Source organism: Schistocerca cancellata, chromosome 3, assembly GCF_023864275.1.
Source record: "Schistocerca cancellata isolate TAMUIC-IGC-003103 chromosome 3, iqSchCanc2.1, whole genome shotgun sequence".
Taxonomy (NCBI): Eukaryota; Metazoa; Arthropoda; class Insecta; order Orthoptera; family Acrididae; genus Schistocerca; species Schistocerca cancellata.
In genome coordinates this window covers 777,629,808-777,651,953 of record NC_064628.1, presented here as the reverse complement: position 1 = coordinate 777,651,953, position 22,146 = coordinate 777,629,808, and positions in this window count along the sequence as shown.

Sequence of the window (22,146 nt, the reverse complement as noted above, 5' to 3'; positions counted from 1 at the left end):
CAAAATCTGCAGATGTAGAGGTAATTTCGGGAGTACCGCAAGGAAGCGTGATAGGACCTTTATTGTTTACAATATACATAAATGACTTAGTTGACAACATCGGTAGCTCCGTGAGGCTATTTGCAGATGACACGGTTGTCTACAAGAAAGTAGCAACATCAGAAGACTCGTACGTACTCCAGGAAGACCTGCAGAGGATTAATGCATGGTGCGACAGCTGGCAGCTTTCCCTAAACGTAGATAAATGTAATATAATGCGCATACATAGGGGCAGAAATCCATTCCAGTACGATTATGCCATAGGTGGTAAATCATTGGAAGCGGTAATGACCGTAAAATACTTAGGAGTTACTATCCGGAGCGATCTGAAGTGGAATGATCACATAAAACAAATAGTGGGAAAAGCAGGCGCCAGGTTGAGATTCATAGGAAGAATTCTAAGAAAATGTGACTCATCGACGAAAGAAGTAGCTTACAAAACGCTTGTTCGTCCGATTCTTGAGTATTGCTCATCAGTATGGGACCCTTACCAGGTTGGATTAATAGAAGAGATAGACATGATCCAGCGAAAAGCAGCGCGATTCGTCATGGGGACATTTAGTCAGCGCGAGAGCGTTACGGAGATGCTGAACAAGCTCCAGTGGCGGACACTCCAAGAAAGGCGTTACGCAGTACGGAGAGGTTTATTATCGAAATTACGAGAGAGCACATTCCGGGAAGAGATGGGCAACATATTACTACCGCCCACATATATCTCGCGTAATGATCACAACGAAAAGATCCGAGAAATTAGAGCAAATACGGAGACTTACAAGCAGTCGTTCTTCCCACGCACAATTCGTGAATGGAACAGGGAAGGGGGGATCAGATAGTGGTACAATAAGTACCCTCCGCCACACACCGTAAGGTGGCTCGCGGAGTATAGATGTAGATGTAGATAGAGTTTCCCAGACCGCAGCGCCATCTGTTGTTGAAAATTGTAACTACTGTAATTTCGAAAGTTTGTCTGCCTGAAAATGTACTGTTGTCCCAAGCATATTGCAACAACTGCATGTGAAGCCATTCCGCCAGACACGTTGTCAAAGGTTTCGGGTAATTTCATTCAGAGACTACGCCATATTATTGCTACGCATGGTGGATATGTGGAAAATATCGTACTATAGAGTTTCCCAGACCGCAGCGCCATCTGTTGTTGAAAATTGTAACTACTGTAATTTCGAAAGTTTGTCTGCCTGAAAATGTACTGTTGTCCCAAGCATATTGCAACAAACGGTGTATTTCTATCGCTGCTCGTTTAGTTTTTATTGCCGTTTCAAATATACCGGTCATTTTTGAAACACCCTGTAGATAACTAACACATACCTACGAGAAAAGTCGCGGCCGTTCTAGTGATCTCGCGATTCGTTATTCTGTCTGGCATTTGTTCGAGAAAAGTCGCAGACAAAGAGATAGGGAAAAACTGTGATCATAATGATGATGCTATGACATATTGGAAAAGAACTGTTTTTATTCCACCGCTGGACCATGTTACGACTGACATCGTTTCGCTGAAGAAAATATTTATCATTTAAAAATTCAACATACTTTTGCCCTCACAGCTGCTGAAACATGACGGTAATGATCTGGCACATAAATTGAATCATTGCTTAACTGAACTACCGTTCTTTGAACAAGAATCACTCTTTGTGATTAAAAAGGGACTAATGGGAGAGATTCTTCAATACAAGCGAACGAGCATAAAGGCCCTTAATTATCGTGATTCCGTTATGCAAGTGTTGTCTGTTTGCCCTAGATCTGACTATCCTACTATCCACACGCTGTGCAAAATATTTGCTTGTCTACCTGCATCTATTGCTACAGTAGAAAGAAGTTTTTCGACATTGCGGCGCACAGAGACATGGCTGAGGTCGACAGTGAAGGAGGATCGACGTAATGGCTTAGCTCTGTTGGACACCCACTCTGACATTGACTGTCCTCTTGGCGATGTAATTAACCAATTTGCCAGCAAGAATAGGCGCATAGAATTCATCATATAAGGAAGAGAACCACAATTGTAACTTTTTTGTATCATAAGATGGCATTGTCTTGTATATGTGTATAATCAGTTTAAATAACGCTTTCTTAAACTTTGCATGTGACTTGATTATTTGTTATTACGGTAAAAGTAAAGGTAGGTAGCTGAAGATATCTTTAGCCCCCACTCCTAGGTTTTTCTGTAGCCACCACTGTGCAGGTATCGACGAAAAATGCAAAGTTGTAAACTTTCGGCCGATGGATGAATTTGTGACGCTGCAACGCAAATTTCACTGCACAACTGGCGAGAGCAATCAAGTCGATACCAGGGCATAAAGTTTCTAGAAATTTCACTTCGTATACTCAGTTGAACAGACAGTCGCATGAACAACATTCGCAGCAGTATTTGAGAGGACGTGTAGTTGGGCTCAAAGAAGTCGGTTGGAGTAATCAGCGATTCGCTCGACATTTGAATAGGAGCGATGCCACTATTGGCAGGAATTGGTGAACCATTGTCGAATACAGCTTCAAGAAGAAAGGGGTCGACCTGGGGAGACGACAGAACATTCGACGAGCAGCACTTCAGTTACCACAAGGGCCATTGATAGGCGGCTTACAGACAGGGAACAATTGGCCTTTGTACACCAATAAATCCGTTTGCAGCGGTATCGGACACATTTGGCCTGTAATCTCGTTGACTGGAGTAGCATTGTCTTCACTGGTGAGTCCCGCGTAGAATTGAGCCTCGAGACTTGCGAAGACGTTATTTGGAGGCTCCCCAGGCAGCGGTAGGATACCAACCTGTCACTCGCCATACGGCCCGACAACCAACTGGGGTGACATTTCTTGTCATAACAAGACACCTTTGTTGTCAACCTCAGCATCTTTACAGCACAGCGGTATGTGGGCGATATTCTACGCCATCATCGGCTTACGTTTCAGCAAGATAATACCCTCCTGCACACGACGAGAGTTTCTACTGCGTGTTGTCGTGCTTGCCAAATCCTACTTCGGCCAGGAAGGTCGCCGGATCTCTCCCCAATTGAGAACTGTTAAGTTTCTACCTTATTTTTGATATTAAAGAAAAGCGATATAAGGTCCATTTTCGTTCGACGTATTAAACTTCTGTTATGTGTACAGGATATTTTTCAAGCAGAGATTTTCGATAGTCGATATGTTACGTCAGAGAGGTTCTGAGTGCAAGAAATGTGATCTTTGGTTGCTAGCAACATTATCGTTGCTGTAGCATTCAAAGAGAAGCTAGTCAGTTGAGTGTTGTCTATGCTACTGATCGTTCTGGAAACAACTTGCAAACCACAGAGACAAAGAGGATAATGAATTTTGGAATACGATTTGGTAAAGATTTTTCAGGTAATATTGTTGTTGAAACTTTGGTGTAATTTATGATGTGCTTGGAAAACGGAAAGTTAAGGTAGGATTTTTCTTTACTGTTTCGGGATAGTTAATTTCATTTTTCAAACGTGATAAAGAAAAGTTATCAGTTCGCGTGTCTTGCTCTTAGTGGCTATATACCATTCCAGTAATTAATTTCATGGCAGTATCATATTTCAAATAAGAAGTAATTATTGTGAAGATTATTAGCTTTAGGCTTCTCATCGCCCCTTACTACAGTAATGGTCATCCATGAATTACCTGGTACAAATTCATTTGTTGTACAAGAGAAATTAATTTTACAGCCAACAAAAGTTATTGGCCCACTGAGAATCTCCTGTTGAGAAACATCATTTGGTGTCTCATCAAAGCTGATAACAGTCTTGCACACTGGCATTCTGCTCCTTCTTGCATTTTCTGTAAGGAATACAAAAATTTTAGATGATTTAGTTATCCTTAAAAAGGCTAATTACAACTGAAGGGGTCCGGTAAGAATGTGCCAAGTCACATTTTTGGACAAATGAAACTAACTGTGTCATTATGTACAATGAGTTATACTACAGATTATGGCGTCAAGTGGTTCTACAAAAATCCCACGAGGTGGCACTGTTTCCAAGTTTCTGTTCTTGCCCGAATCCTTTACGTATCTCCCGTATCGGCAAGTCAATGTCAAGCAACACAACGAATTTGATGAAGATGGCTTCTAGAAAGAAACTGAACTTTTCTACGGAAAACAGTGATAAAGATACAGACACTAGTTCTCTCTCTAAATATTTACCACGTTCTGACGACGAATTAACATCAGATAGTGAAATTCAAGTGTGTATTGCTTGGCATTATTTTGTTCTCGTAGTTCTCGTAGTTACAGTGTACATTATTTCACACCGTTTAGGTTCTTTAATTTGATGTTACTTACATCAGAATATGCCAAAAGTAAAATCGTTGCTCGGCACTTTCTTGACCTAAAGATTCGAAATCTATATTCATGAAAAATTTAACAGGTATTAAGAATAGTATAAATATCTTAAGTAATAGAATGTTGTTATGAGGTGTTTACAACAATATGCCTTTAAATAGGTATATCATAGGTATATCATAGGTCAGATCATGAGTTGCATCATACAGATAATAGTTCTTTTAAAATGGCTAATTTCTTTGCAATCATTTAAGAGGTTTGAAGTGTACCACCGCCTTCTCACGAAAGTTTATTTTCTAGTTATGTGTGTCGCCACGTTGCACTGAGTGGAACACAGTGACTAAAACTAAAGTATGGTCTGCTTTGAATAATTGCACGTGCTTGCATTGCACTACGCAACTCTCTTTCCTTTAGTTAATTTTCTGCTGCCCTGTGTTTTTTTTGTGAACACCACTTCGAGCAGTAGCGAGTTGGCATAGATAGGCCATAAAAAAAAGGTAGGGCCAGTTTTGCATAACAGTCAAGATTGGTCATTGACAGTTTACTTTGCTTTTCAGAATTATCAGGTTCAATTTAGGTAAAGTGCAGTTCAGATTACATTTGTTACGCAGACAGTTTTATTCTGACAGTGCAATGTTAACATTGCGTGTGTATTATTCAGTGTTTGGAATTCTACTTCGTCAGTTTGCACTCGTAAATTCAGAAGTCTTTTTCACAGAGACATTTTTCGTTATTTATTCTTTCGAAATACAATTTGTAATCCTATGCGAAATTTTTATTGTATTAGTTTTGTGCGTTAGAACTGCAAGTCAGGTAGTGTACGCCACGCATTGTAAGACTATTCACTGCACTGCACAATACAGAGTTTCATAGGAGAGCTCCTTTAGCTTACCGTTTTGGTTTTCTGATTAATTTGGTAGAAACTAATGGCAATACAGATCTAAAGTTTCAGATAGTTTGGCGACTTACTTTATCAGATAGCGTTAGCGATCAGGACAATAACACAGATACACCAAGTTAGACGTAGGAAACCAGTCCAGTCCAGCTTTAGTTCGCAACAAATAAACGTTTTTATTTACAAAGGTTAAAACGTTGCGTGCATTATGCGCAGGGCCCTCCAACCAGCTCGAGATTTTGACGATCTAACGCGACAATTGGACAGAATTGCACGACATGCCCCAGGAGAGTATCCAACAACTCTTAATAACCAATGCCAAGCCGAATAACTGCTTGCTGAAGGGCCAGAGGTGTACCAATGGGTTACTGACTTGCTCAGTTTCTAAAGCTCTTTTTCTTGTATAAATCATTCAGTTTTTCTGAAATTTTAGTCATTTGTTTGTTTGTACATATACATCATATCTGCCGATTTCCGTCCCTTGCGTCTCATTTTTTGTCTTACAAGGGGAGGCCGCCAATTGTGAAATTCAGATTCGATTCACACTGCGCATAATAAAAGCTCATGGCCAGAGGTGTAATGTGGCAAAGCACCAAGATGCACTTCTCAGCCGTTGTCGAGAAAATTGACAGTTAAAATAAACCGTTGCTGTGAAATACTCTCTACGATTAACAACTTTCTACAGTGTCGTGGCGCAGCGGTAAGCGCTCGGGTTCGTAATCCGAAGGTCGCCGGATTGAATCTCGCGCCATGCAACTTTTTTTAAGTTTTTTTTGTAATTCAAATATATATATATATATATATATATATATATATATATATATATATATATATATATATATATATATATGCAATTCCCGGCAATCACTTGCAATAATTATGCATATAATAAGTTGTTGAAAGTCGTTTGTCGTGGAAAAACTGGCGACTTCGAACATCATTATGTTTTCCGCAAACAGTTGTATTTCACAAATGTTATTAGTTGTCTTCATAATGTTAACCACGTATAGTTAACGGAAGACGTAGAAACGATATTCCGAAACGAATACGTATAGCGTAAGTCAAACGTTCGAATTAGAATAGGAGCCCCACGAACACAAATTTGCTGTGGCAGGTATGAAATATAAACTCCGTTACTCGCTCGTTACACTTGAAGGACAGATGTTGAATGGGCCGAAACGAGCCGCCGCATAACAGCGTAGTTGCCTGCTAACTTCGAAAGAAGGTAGATGCGGTCCCTAGCGCAACTTATAACATCGCCGGAAATCAGTGCGGACGTGAGAGCTTTGGTACACCCTGTTAAACAAACGGAAAAATGGAGGCGGTACAATTGGAGAGCGATCCGCCTTCACCAACATGCATAAGCAATTCATATATATATATATATATATATATATATATATATATATATATATATATATATATATATATATATATATATATATAACTATTAATGAATTATAATTCATATATATATATGAATTACAATGAACTAATACTAAAAAAAAATGTTGCATGGCGCGAGATTCGATCCGGCGACCTTCGGATTACGAACCGGAGCGCGTACCGCTGCGCCACGACGCTGTAGAAAATTAACGATCGTAGAGAGTATTTCACAGCAACGGTTTATTTTAACTGTCGATTTTCTCGACAACGGCTGAGAAGTGCATCTTGGTGCTTTGCCACATTACACCTCTGGCGATGAGCTTTTATTATGCGCAGTATGAATCGAATCTGAATTTCACAATTGGCGGCCTCCCCTTGTTAGAGTGTACACGAGAATATACGGTTGAGGCTTGTATTCAACAGTGAGCGCCGTACGGCTGCTGATTATGAAAGAAACGCGTGGAAACAGGTCATTCTTATGATATGTTGGAATGGAATCGGCAGTGCTAAATTGTGCGCAGCTGTATTGTTAAAAATGAAGCACAGAGTACTGTAGAGATAGCAGAGAAAGATACTATCAGCTATAAGACGAGTCTCCAGATGCAATGGTTATGACTTAATACGCTTTCCTGTCCGTTACCACAACGGGCTGGGATTCCGTTAATTGCTATGGACGTATGGAGAACGAACGAAGAATCAAATTTTGCGCAAATTAGAGGACGAGTCTGGCAACGAGCTACACATCCCAGTTATACTGACTTCAATTAGAATTCTAACAGTCTCTACTCTCGTCACTAAAAGAGAACTGTTTGCGAAATACAAGCTGCCATGCTCTAAATTTTCGTGTCGGTTGAATCATTATCCTGCCTCACTATTCCAGTCTTACATTTCATTTTCACTTCATGATGTATCATTATACGTTATTAACATTGTAATTTGTAGTTGCCAACAGAAATTAATTTAAGACTTAATAGTAACTTATATTCAAAAGTAGAGCGTGCAGGTACCTCCCACTTAACACTAAATCTGTAGAACTGTCTCAGTTTCACTAGTTAGTCCTTAGAGGATGGTATTAAAGGCGTACAGTATGTCTGGCCGTGCTTTTCAATCCGGGTTTTGTGCAGATTAAGACAATCCGTCCTTGGACTATCTTAGGGAGTCATTTTGTAGAATTCTTTCTATCTGTTTTGCTGACAAGCTCTCGAAGTTTACGTCCCTCGCACGCACAGTATCAGCGTCGTCGGGTTCTCCGGAAAGTGCAGTTCTACTTCCTGTGATTCTAAGTGATGAAGCGGGAAGCTGTATTATTCGGAATAACGTTCAACAGACACATTCTGGTGTATTTATTTACTAAACACCATAAACTGATAACATTGACAGAATTAATAATGATTAACTGAAAACTAACAATATTCTGAGAGCATAAACTTACGACAGAATTACACTCATGCTCATAAATTAAGGATAATGCTGATACATGGTGAAACAACGCTCTGCTGGGCGGTTTGCGGATTTATATCACCTCGGCGTATGACCATGCGGTGCATTTGACCTGCGGTCATGGCACGGTGGAGCTGGCAGCAGTACACATACGCAGAGGAGTGTTGGTGCATGTCAGAGTACGGTGCAGACGTTTTCAGACGTGCTAATGGTGACTGTGTGCTGAAAATGGCTCAAAGAACACATATTGATGACGTTATGAGGGGTAGAATACTAGGGCGACTGGAGGCTGGTCAAACGCAGCAGGTCGTAGCAGGGGCCCTCCGTGTGCCACAAAGTGTGATCTCAAGATTATGGCAACGATTCCAGCAGACAGGAAACGTATCCAGGCGCTACAGTACGGGACGTCTACAGTGTACAGCACCACAAGAAGACCGATGTCTCATCATCAGTGGACGCATACGGCCACGTAGTACTGCAGGCAGCCTTGCTCGGGACCTTACTGCAGCCACTGGAACAGTTGTGTCCAGACACACAGACGACTGAACAGACATGGTTTATTCACCTGGAGACCTGCAAGGTACATTCTACTGACCCCTGGTCACAGGAGAGCATGTAAAGCCTGGTGTCAAGAACACAGTACCTAGTCATTGGAACAGTGGTCCCAGATTATGTTCACGGGACGAGTCCAGGTGTAGCCTGAACAGTGATTCTCGCCGGGTTTTCATCTGGCGTGAACCAGGAACCGGATACCAACCCCTTAATGTCCTTGAAAGAGACCTGTACGGAGGTCTTGGTTTGATTGTGTTGAGTGGGATTATGATTGGTGCACGAACACCCCTCCCTGTCTTTGACAGAGGAACTGTAACAGGTCAGGTGTATCGCGACGTCATTTTGCACGAGTATGTCCGCCTTTTCAGGGGTGCAGTGGGTCCCACCTTCCTCCTGATGGATGATAACGCTCGGCCCCACAGAGCTGCCGTCGTGGAGGAGTACCTTGAAACAGAAGATATCACGCGAATGGCCTGCCTGTTCTCTAGACCTAAACCCCATCGAGCACGTCTGGGATGCTTTCGGTCGACGTATCGCTGCACGTCTTCAAACCGCTAGGACACTTCAGGAGCTCCGAAAGGCACTGGTGCAAGAATGGGAAGCTATACCCCAGCAGCTGCTCGACCACATGATCCAGAGTATGCCAACCCGTTGTGCATCCTGTGTACGTGTGCATGGTGATCATATCCCATGTCGGGATACATGCACAGGAAACTGTGGCGTTTTGTAGCACATGTGTTTCGGGACGGTTTTCTCAACTTATCACCAATACCGTGGACTTACTGATCTGTGTCGTGTGTGTTCCCTATGTGCCTATGCTATTAGCGCCAGTTTTATATAGTGCCACGTTGTGTGGCGCCACATTCTGCAATTATCCTTATCTATGAGCGTGAGTGTAGATCGGAAGGTGTCCTGACCGCGACTGGCGACTATGGCGCGCAGCCCGTACCTCGTACTTAACACTCGTGATGTTTCATAGCCGTTCGAGCATTTTCTTTAGCGTTAACAATATTCATTTATTTATTAAAATGATCGATGTCTGGCGTTGTAATGCAGTAATGCTCCAATGAGGAGTCATCTCCGTATTGGAAAAAGCGACATTTTTTAGCAATTATTTATTAACATTACTTGCTTCGCGCCAGAATAAGTGTGCCTTCGCTACGTACCTCGCTGCTGGTTACTGGTATTCTCATATCCCGAAACAGTGCCAGACATAACCTTCCAATGGCGACGCCATATGGTCCACCCGGAGCCTTCAACCGGCGTGGGAACTGAAATCTTACTCCTGACTGTGTGCATTCTGTAGTACCGCTTTACTCCCTGAAGGCCACATGATATCTGCAGACGTGATACAAGATTGTAAAACTGGAAAATAAGTAAATAAAATGTGGCTTGAACAAAAGGGATACCTCAGAAGAGTAGCAATCTCCGCTACACTGGGGACTAGAATTGGCAACAGTCACAACTCATTTCTATTTAGAGTCATATTTGATAAATATTTTGTGCCACATCTCGTCTGTTCGCCTTGAATTTGACTGTGGCAAGGAAGTACTGACAACAACGTTCCTAAATGAGTGTGATTTTATTTCAGCTTCTCAATATAAGCTTCATTATTGCAATGAGCTTCGTTGTAGCCAATGTTGCAATCATCATTGTTGTATTTACAGTACGTATTTGTGTTATGCTAAAGGTTGTCTTTGTCAGCAAACTATGAGAAAACACTAAGTTATTTTTTCTGACTGAATATTGAAGCTGTCTACATATCTCGTAAGTGCCAAAGCGTCACGGAGTTGCTCATCCAGCTCCAGCGGTGGATGCAGGCAGGCATTGTGCATCACTGAGCGGTTTACTATTACAATACCGAGACCTACTTTTCTAGAATAGCCGATCAACGTATTGATTCGTCCTGTGTATATCTCGCGAAAACACCATTAGGGTAAAGTTAGAGAGATTCGAGTTCACACGGAGGCTTACCGGAAAAAAGTTGTAGTCCCTATGCATCATTTTTGAGTGGTACAAGAAAGTGGAGAAGAGAAAAGCGACACACAGCATAAGGTAACTTGTAGAGTATAGATGTAAATGTTGATGTAGAGGGGCTCAGTGATTATTTGTTGGGAGGAATCACCAGGCATGAGCACGGTCGTGAACATTTCCGCATCTAAAAGAAGAAATATGGCTGTTGCGCATACAGTATTTTAGCTAACCGGGCAACCAATGCGAAACTTCCGCATTTTTATAGTTTTAAATAATGACAGTGTTTGTAATAAGTGTAGTCACTGGGATAAGGGTAGTTGTGGGAATGAAGAGGAAACATCTTTAAAAATGAACCGAACGACGTAAAATAATGATCATGAATTTGCAGTACATCCTTGCGTGTACATTTCCATGCACATAATTTTGAACAAAATTCTGTAGATAGCAATACGATACCTCGGTGTAAACGATATTTGACTTAAGAATGTAATCTTTGTGTACTTTTTGGTTTTCATTTTCTGTAAGGAATACAAAAATTTTAGATGATTTAGTTATCCTTAAAAAGGCTAATTACAACTGAAGGGGTCCGGCAAGAATGTGCCAAGTCACATTTTTGGACAAATGAAACTAACTGTGTCATTATGTACAACGAGTTATACTACAGATTATGGCGTCAAGTGGTTCTACAAAAATCCCACGAGGTGGCACTGTTTCCAAGTTTCTGTTCTTGCCCGAATCCTTTACGTATCTCCCGTATCGGCAAGTCAATGTCAAGCAACACAACGAATTTGATGAAGATGGCTTCTAGAAAGAAACTGAACTTTTCTACGGAAAACAGTGATAAAGATACAGACACTAGTTCTCTCTCTAAATATTTACCACGTTCTGACGACGAATTAACATCAGATAGTGAAATTCAAGTGTGTATTGCTTGGCATTATTTTGTTCTCGTAGTTCTCGTAGTTACAGTGTACATTATTTCACACCGTTTAGGTTCTTTAATTTTATGTTACTTACATCAGAATATGCCAAAAGTAAAATCGTTGCTCAGCACTTTCTTGACCTAAAGATTCGAAATCTATATTCATGAAAAATTTAACAGGTATTAAGAATAGTATAAATATCTTAAGTAATAGAATGTTGTTATGAGGTGTTTACAACAATATGCCTTTAAATAGGTATATGTTAGGATGACAGTAACTCTGTTCACGAAGAAAAACTGCATCACATGAGAGACTGCCATTCAGTAGTCCTCCAAAACACCAAAGGTCAAGAAAGAGGATGCAACTCACGAAGAAGGTTCGTAGGAATAAAAATAGAAGAAACGAGGGTTTTGAATATACATCTACTGCAGGTAATCCTGTTCCAGCAGCAACAATAGGAGAAATGTGTAAGTTTCCGCTAAAATGCTTTCAGTTGGATAAAAAAGAAATAAAAATGCTTATACTGGATTTTGGGATTTGGAGAGATTTTGATAAGCAAAATACCTACCTCTTTGGCGATATAGGAGCATGTTCTGTAAAGCAAAGATACAAGAAAAATTGTCCAAAAAATTGTTACAAAAACAATAATTTCGTTTTTAGAGTGAAGATTAATGGAAAGTCAGTGAGAGTTTGTAAGAAATCATTTATGAGCATTCATGGCCTACAAAATCACAGAGCCATATCAACAATATAATATCGAGAATAAAAATTAAAGATGGAACATCTCCTTCTGCTAAACGAGGTAAACATGCCAATGCTTATACTGGTGATTCAGTGAATGGTGTCCATGCTCACATTAAGTCCATTCGCAAGTAGTGCTCTCATTACAGTAGGTCAAAAAATCCTGAAAGAGTCCACTTAGGCAGTGATATGAATATCACGTAGCTTTATGAACATTACTGTCAATACTGCAAGCATGCAAACATACAAGCAGTATCTCGAAGTCAGTATAGAAAAATATTATGTGAAGAATGTAATATAGACTTTAAATTCCCAGCAGTAAATACTTGTAAAACATGTGACTCCTTCTAGATAAAGATAGAAAATGGGACAGAGAAGAGAAGTCTGCTACATGCATAAAAAAGGAATTACACTTGCGTTATGATGAATCTTTGAAGTCCAAACTAAGTGAACTTTCAGAGTTGTCCGACATGATCCTATTATACATGTCATATTCATAGATTTGCAGCAAACATTGCCCACTCCCAAGCTTAGTCCCTCTGTTGCTTTTTACTCCAGAAAACTTTGGACATATGATGTTGGAATACACGATTGTGGCCAGAATAAGACATATGCTTGTATGGGATGAAATGACAGACTGAGGTAGTGATGAGATTGGTATCTGTATCCTCAAATATTTGAAAGCAACACCCATCTCTGAAGAAAAAAAATTCTGACAACTGTGGGGGTCTGAATAAAAACGGGAATATAATGGCAGTTTGGAGTTGCCTGATCCACACAAAGCGGTTTGAAGAAATTGAGCATTATTTCCTTGTCCCTGGATACATTTACTTGCCCTCTGATAGAGACTTTGCTAAAATTGAGAAATATCAGAGGGGACAACCCAACGTATACTCTCCATGACATTGGAGAGAAACAATTGCTTCTTGAGGCCGTAAACAGAACTTCAGTGTCATAAATATGGAAAGTGGTGATTTCTTTGACATACTAGCACCGAAAAATGGGCCGCTTAATATTAACAGAAAATGATGTGTTAGTGCTGTTCAGTTTAACTTCTCAGAGTCTGTATGCATCAAATTTGAACAAGTAACTGAAAAACAGAATGAACGTGGAGTTTGAAGAGATATCTACAAGGAAGAAAATAAACACAAGTACCATGGCTCTGAGACCGAAACACAATGGACCTGTTGAAATTAAGAAAATCAAACTAGATGACGTAATGAAGCTAATGGAGTATGTTCCACCAATCTACCACGACTTTTATCGCAACTGTTAGTGATGAAGAAAGTGGAGAAAAAAGTGTAGAAGTAAAGGGTGTTTATAAATAATATCGGTGTTTTAACGCTTTATAATATTTATTGCATTAAACTTATAGTTATAAATTGTACATCAAATGAAAGAGCAACTCAAACAGTTGCGTTTCGAACCAGTGCGCATGAGCAACGCACAATGCTTCCGCCACAATCCGCTAGAATTAGTTGAACTTCACTGTGCCCAAGCGCTGGATAGGCCGCAAGAGGCCCAATGATAGGGCTTGCTTTGCATGACCTCCACGTTCACCCGACCTTACACCATGCGATTTTTTCCTTTGGGGCTTCATCAAGGATCGTGTGTACGTGCCTCCGCTGCCAGCAGACCTCCTTGAATTAAGACACCGGATTGAAGCAGATGTCTGAAGACACACTTATCAACGAATTCGGCTATAGACTTTATGTGTGCCGTGTGACAAATGGTGCTCACATTGAACATTTATAAGATTCTTGGTAAAACTGTTTGAGTTGCTCTTTCATTTGACATATCATTTATAACTGTAAGTGTAATGTAATAAATATTATAAAGCGTTAAAACCCCGATATTCATTTATACTCTGAATTTTAGGTCATTGTTAATGTATTTTTTAAATGCAACATTGTTAAGAAAGTAAATAAACATTTGATTGTAAGCACTTATAGTGTTAATAAAATATTTGTGTAATACAGGTTACGTTTTTTGTTCGACATAGTGCCAAGCAACATACCATCTTATTTCAAAATATTAGTTTCTTTATAATATACTTTTAAATATTTATATTATGTCTCACAAAACAAAATGAAATATACCAGAGAAACATATTACATGTGTTCAAACAAAATTTAAAAATTCACGTGATTTGAGGATTTGCTGAAATATTAATATGGGTTTATCTCGAAAGCATAAAAATGTGGCTTGGTACTTTCTTACCAGGACCCCACAACTTTCCGTGAGTGAAGATGGGATCTGGTAAATACAATCCTGCTCTTTGAAACGTTTTTCCCTGCACAATATATAGGTTAGAACGTAGTGTTCGCTTCTTACCTGGTATATCACTAAGCCCAAAATAACCTGTACCTGTACCTATATTTTGAGATAATAATTGTACTTTTTATTTAATGCTGTCGTAACAAAACGCAAGTGCACCAAACTAGCATCACTTACAAATACGTATGTGCGTCAAAAAATGTGTCCAAAAAATGTTTTTCATTTGGAGTGTTTGTCTCGGGTTTTGCTACGTGTTTTGCATTTGGAATGCTTGTCCCTGCTTGTACGGCGGACGAAAATCAGGGACTGTCGGTAGGATCACGTCACCTATAACTTAAACTCGAGAAACATTTTCAATTATAGTAAGCACGTTAGGCCGTAACAGCAATAGGTAAATTACAATACAGGGTGACAATGACAAATATGTTTGTCATTTCGAAAAGTATATTCGTTTAGAAAAGTCAACTTGTACGACAGGCAGAGATAATGGACTACTGCAGTGGTAACGGTTATTATCTCTGAGTATGCTGTATACAAATTATCCAGTTAATAAGTACCTGAAAGCAGATAAATTGGTATTTGCAATAAAGTAATATGGAAAGGGAGTCTGTTATTCGTGAGTAATACGTTAGCTTTGTAAAATATGGGTATGGAACTGGGCATCCATTCTGCCCTTTTGCCTACGATAGTTAAAAGTCTCTCTTATATCATAATTTTCCACAAATAGTACGGTTCAGCGCAGAATCAGTATGCAATGTCAGAATCTGGCTAAAAAACATTTCTAACGATCCCTCATTCATCCCTGTGTGATTAGTATCTGTTGAGAAATAGGTATGTTGGCTTGAGAAATAATGTATATGATAGACTCTGATACCTAAATTTGGCCAATGGCTTATTTACGAGCGAACTACCTCCTAGTTTCCTATCTAATGCTCCGCAGATAAAAAATTACAGCAGGATGTGCAACAATAACGGTTCACGTACAACGGTTCACGTACGCTGAGTTCGTAAGATGCGGTATTAGATTGGGTTGCTTGTAGTACTTCAACTTCCTGACCATTGCATTATGTTCGGCGATTGTCACTGCATGATTTGGCACAGATAATTATATCAATTTAGTTTACGTTTGGTAACTGTTACTTTATAATATGTTACACTCACGTGTGAGGAAGGGGACTAAATTGTTTGACTGGTGACTTTATGTAGTAAGGCGATAGCCGGAGCTACGCTGTTAATGCCTAGTTGTAACTTGCTTGCCTTGAAACTAACTGAGTTGGAGACTGATCTCTGGAGTGAAATTTTAAAGAAGTGGAGCAAACTATTGTGACTCGAAAAGATAGTATTCCTGCACGAAGGCGATTCGTAGACCTTATTTTTTGCCAGAACGGAGTGGAGCGTCTGGAAGGTCCAACAAACGAGGCCTTACACAAGAGAAGCCCTAGTCAAGCAAAGCCAGAGGTAAATGCATTAGCGCGCCCAGGCGGCCGAGCTGAAAACGACCGGGTGTCCCCACAACAAGCACAGTAGCTGCCGGGGCACCGCTCCCGCCGAATCCACGTACGTCAGCCTTGACCGTCTCGCTCGCCGTACACATGAGGTAGGTCGCTGACGATCCCTTCCGCTCCCACGGAGAACACATTCGTTGTCTTACATGGAAATGTGCGCCCTCTTAGTTGAGTGGTCAGCGCGTCTGACTACCATGCAGCGGCCCGGGTTCGATTCTCGGCCGGGTCGGAAATTTTCTCCGTTTGGAGATTGGGTGCTGTGTTGTCTTCATCATCATCATCGACAAGCGAGTTGCGACATCTGAAAAGACTTGCAACGTGGCGGCCGAACTTCACCAGGTGGGGACTCCCAGTTATCACTGGCATACGATCATTTTAGTGAGTATATTCTTCGTGTAGCCATCGTGTGAAATCACTTCACAGCGGATGTCTTCGTGTTGCTATCTCTGCTGTTCAAATGTGGGTGAAATCTTATGGGACTTAACTACAAAGGTCATCAGTCCCTAAGCTTACACACTACTTAACTTAAATTATCCTAAGGACAAACACACACACCCATGCCCGAGGGAGGACTCGAACCTTGCCGGGACCAGCCGCACAGTCCATGACTGCAGCGCCCTAGACCGCTCGGCTAATCCCGCACGGCATCTCTGCTGTCATCAGAAGAAAAAAGATCCCTCAGATACGTAGTCAGCTGACACAAAACACACTGGTATATCGTTTCTCCACGATAGTTATAACATTTTGTACTGACACAAGTTCTCTTTTTTTGTTGTTGATATTGTTCAGAAATCTTAGTCGATTATGGAATAGGAGGCAAACTTTTGCAAGCAATTAAAGGTCTTTACATGGATAGTCAGGCAGCAGTTAGAGTTGACGGTAAATTGAGTTCATGGTTCAGAGTAGTTTCAGGGGTAAGATAAGGCTGCAACCTGTCTCCACTGTTGTTCATATTATTTATGGATCATATGTTGAAAACAATAGACTGGGTGGGTGAGATTAAGATATGTGAACACAAAATAAGCAGTCTTGCATATGCGGATGACATAGTTGTGATGGCAGATTCGATTGAAAGTTTGCAAAGTAATATTTCAGAGCTAGATCAGAAATGTAAGGACTATGGTATGAAGATTAGCATCTCCAAAACGAAAGTAATGTCAGTGGGAAAGAAACAGAAACGCATTGAGTGCCAAATAGAAGGAACAAAGTTAGAACAGGTGGAGGGTTTCAAGTACTTAGGATGCATATTCTCACAGGATGGCAACATAGTGAAAGAACTGGAAGCGAGGTGTAGCAAAGCTAATGCAGTGAGCGCTCAGCTACGATCTACTCTCTTCTGCAAGAAGGAAGTCAGTACCAAGACTAAGTTATCTGTGCACCGTTCAATCTTTCGACCAACTTTGTTGTATGGGAGCGAAAGCTGGGTGGATTCAGGTTACCTTATCAACAAGGTTGAGGTTACGGATATGAAAGTAGCTACGATGATTGCAGGTACTAGTAGATGGGAACAATGGCAGGAGGGTGTGCACAATGAGGAAATCAAAGAAAAACTGGGAATGAACTCTATAGATGTAGCAGTCAGGGCGAACAGGCTTAGATGGTGGGGTCATGTTACACGCATGGGAGAAGCAAGGTTACCCAAGAGACTCATGGATTCAGCAGTAGAGCGTAGGAGGAGTCGGGGCAGACCGAGGAGAAGGTATCTGGATTCGGTTAAGAATGATTTTGAAGTAATAGGTTTAACATCAGAAGAGGCATCAATGTTAGCACTGAATAGGGGATCATGGAGGAACTGTATAAGGGGGGCTATGCTCCAGACTGAACGCTGAAAGGCATAATCAGTCTTAAATGATGATGATGATGATGATGATGATCTTAGTCGTATGCCATTCTGTTCCTGTCGTATTTCTTTACATTACTCCTTTTCTAATCACTCTCCCGCGCTTGTGATATCACGAAAGTATTGAACGTCTCTTCCAAAGTGCACTTCCTGTTCTGAATTAGTTTCAGCTCAGGTAAATCTCTGTGATTTCTGATTTTTCCTATTTACAATCCAGAATCATCCATAATACCCATATTTTAAATACATGTGCTTCCATCTGATTACATTTATATGACGTTCTCTATCCGATTTCACTCTCTTCTACACCACCAACAGCTGAACCGAAACGAAATAATGTCTACATCCATATGCACATTCCGGAAGCCACTAAACGGTACACGGAGGAGGGTACCATATACCACTACTAGTCATTCCCCTTGCTATTCTACTCACAAATGCAGCGAGAAAACAATGACTGTATGCCTCAGTACGAGCCCTAATTTTTCTTATATTGTCTTTGCAGTTCATATGCGAAACGTACGCTGTCACTACGAGAATCATCCTGCATTCACCTGCAAATACTGGTTCTGTAAATTTTCTGATTAGTGTTCCGCAAAGAGAACGTCATTTTCCTTCCAGGGATTCCCATTTGGGCTCACGAAGCATTTCTATAGTACTTGCGCGTTGATCGAAACTACCGGTAACAAATCCATCAACAAGCCTCTGAATTGCTTCAACGTCTTCCCTTCATCTGGTCTTATCGGTATTCCTAACGCTCTATCAGCACACAAGAATGGGTCGCACTAATGTTCTTCTATATACGATCTCCAATGTACACGAGCTACACCTTCCTAAAACTCTCCATTTAAACCGAAGTCGACCATTTGCCTCCCCTTACGTGCTCTTTCCATTTAATATCGCTTTGCAACGTTACTTCTAGAAATTTAATCAACTATGTCAAACAGCACAGCACCAATATTGTATACGATCATTACAGGATTGTTTTTCCTCCTCATTTATATGTTGTGTTCAAGAAGTCTCTCCGCAGTGCCGTATGATTGTTAGCCGCGCTTGCCGTATGATTGTTCGCCTGCCTGGTATACTTCCCTTCAAGTGGACTCTCCCAAGATTCAACTGTTTCGTTTATCTCAGTCAGCGTCAGTAGTATCGTTCGTGTGTATCGTTACGTGTTGATGTGAACATTTAAGTTTAGTTTCTTTGTTCTTTTGTTTCGTTTTTGTCCCTGTTAAAATGCTAACCATTGAAGAACGTGTGTTTTTAGTCGAACAAATGCTCAAAGTTGGCGGTAAATACACAGTTTCAGTTCGTCAAACATTTAATTCAGTTTTCCCGGAGACAACACTCCCACATCGCGATACTGTGCCCGATTTGACTGATAAATTTCGAAGTACGGGTTCAGTTCTAGCGTTTTGTCTGAGTATAAACCACTCGATATTTCCGATAAAATGATATTCTGTACCCATTCATGGGAGAACATGTGTTAACGTTTATTTTCAACAAGATGGTGGAACAGCGCTTACAGCTCGCGTTTCAATGTCACTGCTTACTGATGTTTTTGGTTATCGCATAATTTCACAGGGACTTTGGCCTCCACGATCACCTGACCTAACACCGCCTGACTTTTCCTTCTAGGGTGCAGCGAAAGCAACTGTCTGTAAAAACCGTCCAAAACCCATCTATGAATTGAAAACTGCAATATCCACTTTCACTGCTTCTGTTACAGTAGAAATGTTACAGCTTGTGCTTGGAAACATGATCAGATGAACTGAATTGTGTATTTAACAACAGGGGGGGGGGGCACTTTCAACATTTAATATGAAAATTTGTAAGTAAAACTGAATATGAAACTTTCTGGCAGATTAAAAATGTGTGCCCGACCGAGACTCGAACTCGGGACCTTTGCCTTTCGCGGGCAAGTGCTCTACCATCTTTTTTTTTTTTTTTTTTTTTTAGTCTGAGCTACCGAAGCACGACTCACGCCCGCTACTCACAGCTTTACTTCTGCCAGTATCGTCTCCTACCTTTCCAAACTTTACAGAAGCTCTCCTGCGAACCTTGCAGAACTAGCTCAGATGGTAGAGCACTTGCCCGCGAAAGGCAAAGGTCCCGAGTTCGAGTCTCGGTAGGGCACACAGTTTTAATCTGCCAGGAAGTTTAATATAAGCGCACACTCCGCTGCAGAGTGAAAATCTCATTCTGGAAACATCCCCCAGGCTGTGGCTAAGCCATGTCTCCGCAATATCCTTTCTTTCAGGAGTGCTAGCTGCAGTGAACGATACGCCTGTAGCGGTCCATGTTATTCAGGCAAGCAACAGTTGAAACTCCGATTCATGGTTATTGTTGATAGCTTGATGACCAACTCAGTCGAAGCTCTGCCGTCTGGTAGCTGCTGTAAAATAGTGGGCCCTGTGTTGTTAACGGTCAATGGTCCAGGCTCAACAGTAGCGCTGAGCAACAAGCGAAGTTCTCTGTGTCACGCTTCACTTGGTGAACCCTCTTGTGCTTTGCTGTAGCACTTGGAACACAATTTTGGCAACATGCGATTACAGGACCACACGTTTTCATGCTATCGTGCTGGGAAGCGACGCTGGTCAAACGCTCTTGCCTGTGAGTATCCGCCGTCTTTGTGGAGATCGATACTACACCATTGGCCTGCAGGAGAAGCTAATGATGACGACTCTTGTATGATGACATCAGCTGATTCTTGACGTGGACTGCAAGACAAATTAACAATAACGTTGCAGCTATCAAAAGTTTGCTGAACGGAAGGCGCTGTTTAATACGTTTGCCCTACCTACAATACTAGGGAATGGTCTGATGACGTCATGTCCTCGTCTGCCATATTTTTGTATGGTTAAGACACTATGCGTAGCGTATATTACAAGATTTACATCTACATCTACATGATTACTCTGCAATTCACATTTAAGTGCTTGGCAGAGGGTTCATCGAACCACAATCATACTATGTCTCTACCATTCCACTCCCGAACAGCGCGCGGGAAAAACGAACACCTAAACCTTTCTGTTCGAGCTCTGATTTCTCTTATTTTATTTTGATGATCATTCCTACGATAAACTGGTCTCTTTGGACAGACCATGTAATTCAGCGTTCCATACTGCGTATGATTAACCCAGTTATAAGGAACATTGATTAAGTTTGAGCCTTTTACTTTTGATTTATCTGATTATAGTGGTTAGACTGCGAATCACAAATTGCATAAAAGTTTCAAGCACTGGAGTCCGCTAACGCAATATTTTGAACTACACTACTGGCCATTAAAATTGCTACACAAAGAAGAAATGAAGATGATAAACAGGTATTCATTGGACAAATATATTATACTAGAACTGGCATGTTATTACGTTTTCACGCAGTTTGGGTGCATAGATCCTGAGAAATCAGTACTCAGATCAACCACCTCTGGCCGTAATAACGGCTTTGATACGCCTGGGCATTGATTCAAACAGAGCTTGGATGGTGTGTACGGGTACAGCTGCCCATGCAGCTTCAACACGATACCACAGTTCATCAAGAATAGTGACTGGCGTATTGTGACGAGCCAGTTACTTGGCCACCATTGACCACACGTTTTCAATTGGTGAGAGATCCGGAGAATGTGCTGTCCAGGGCAGCATTCGAACATTTTCTGTATCCAGAAATGCCCTTACGGGACCTGCAACATGTGGTCGTGCATTATCCTGCTAAAATGTAGGGTTTCGCAGGGATCGATGAAGGGTAGTGCCACGGGTCGTAACACATCTGAAATGTAACGTCCACTGTTCAAAGTGCCGTCAGTGCGAACAAGAGGTGACCGAGACGTATAACCAGTTGTACCCCATACCATCACGCCGGGTGATACACCAGTATGGCGATGACGAATACACGCTTCCAATGTGCGATCTCCGCGATGTCGCCAAACATGGATGCGACCATCATGATGCTGTAAACAGAACCTGGATTAATCCGAAAAAATGACGTTTTGCCACTCGTGCACCCAGGTTCGTCATCGAGTACACCATCGCAGGCGCTCGTGTCTGTGATGCTGCGTCAAGGGTAACCGCAGCCATGGTCTCCGAGCTGATAGACCATGTTGCTGCAAACGTCGTCGAACTGTTCGTGCAGATGGTTGTTGTCTTGCAAACGTCCCCATCTGTTGACTCAGGGATCGAGACGTGGCTGCACGATCCGTTACAACCATGCAGATAAGAGGCCTGTCATCTCGACTGCTAGTGATACGAGGCCATTGGGATCCAGCACGGCGTTCCGTATTACCCTCCTGAACCCAC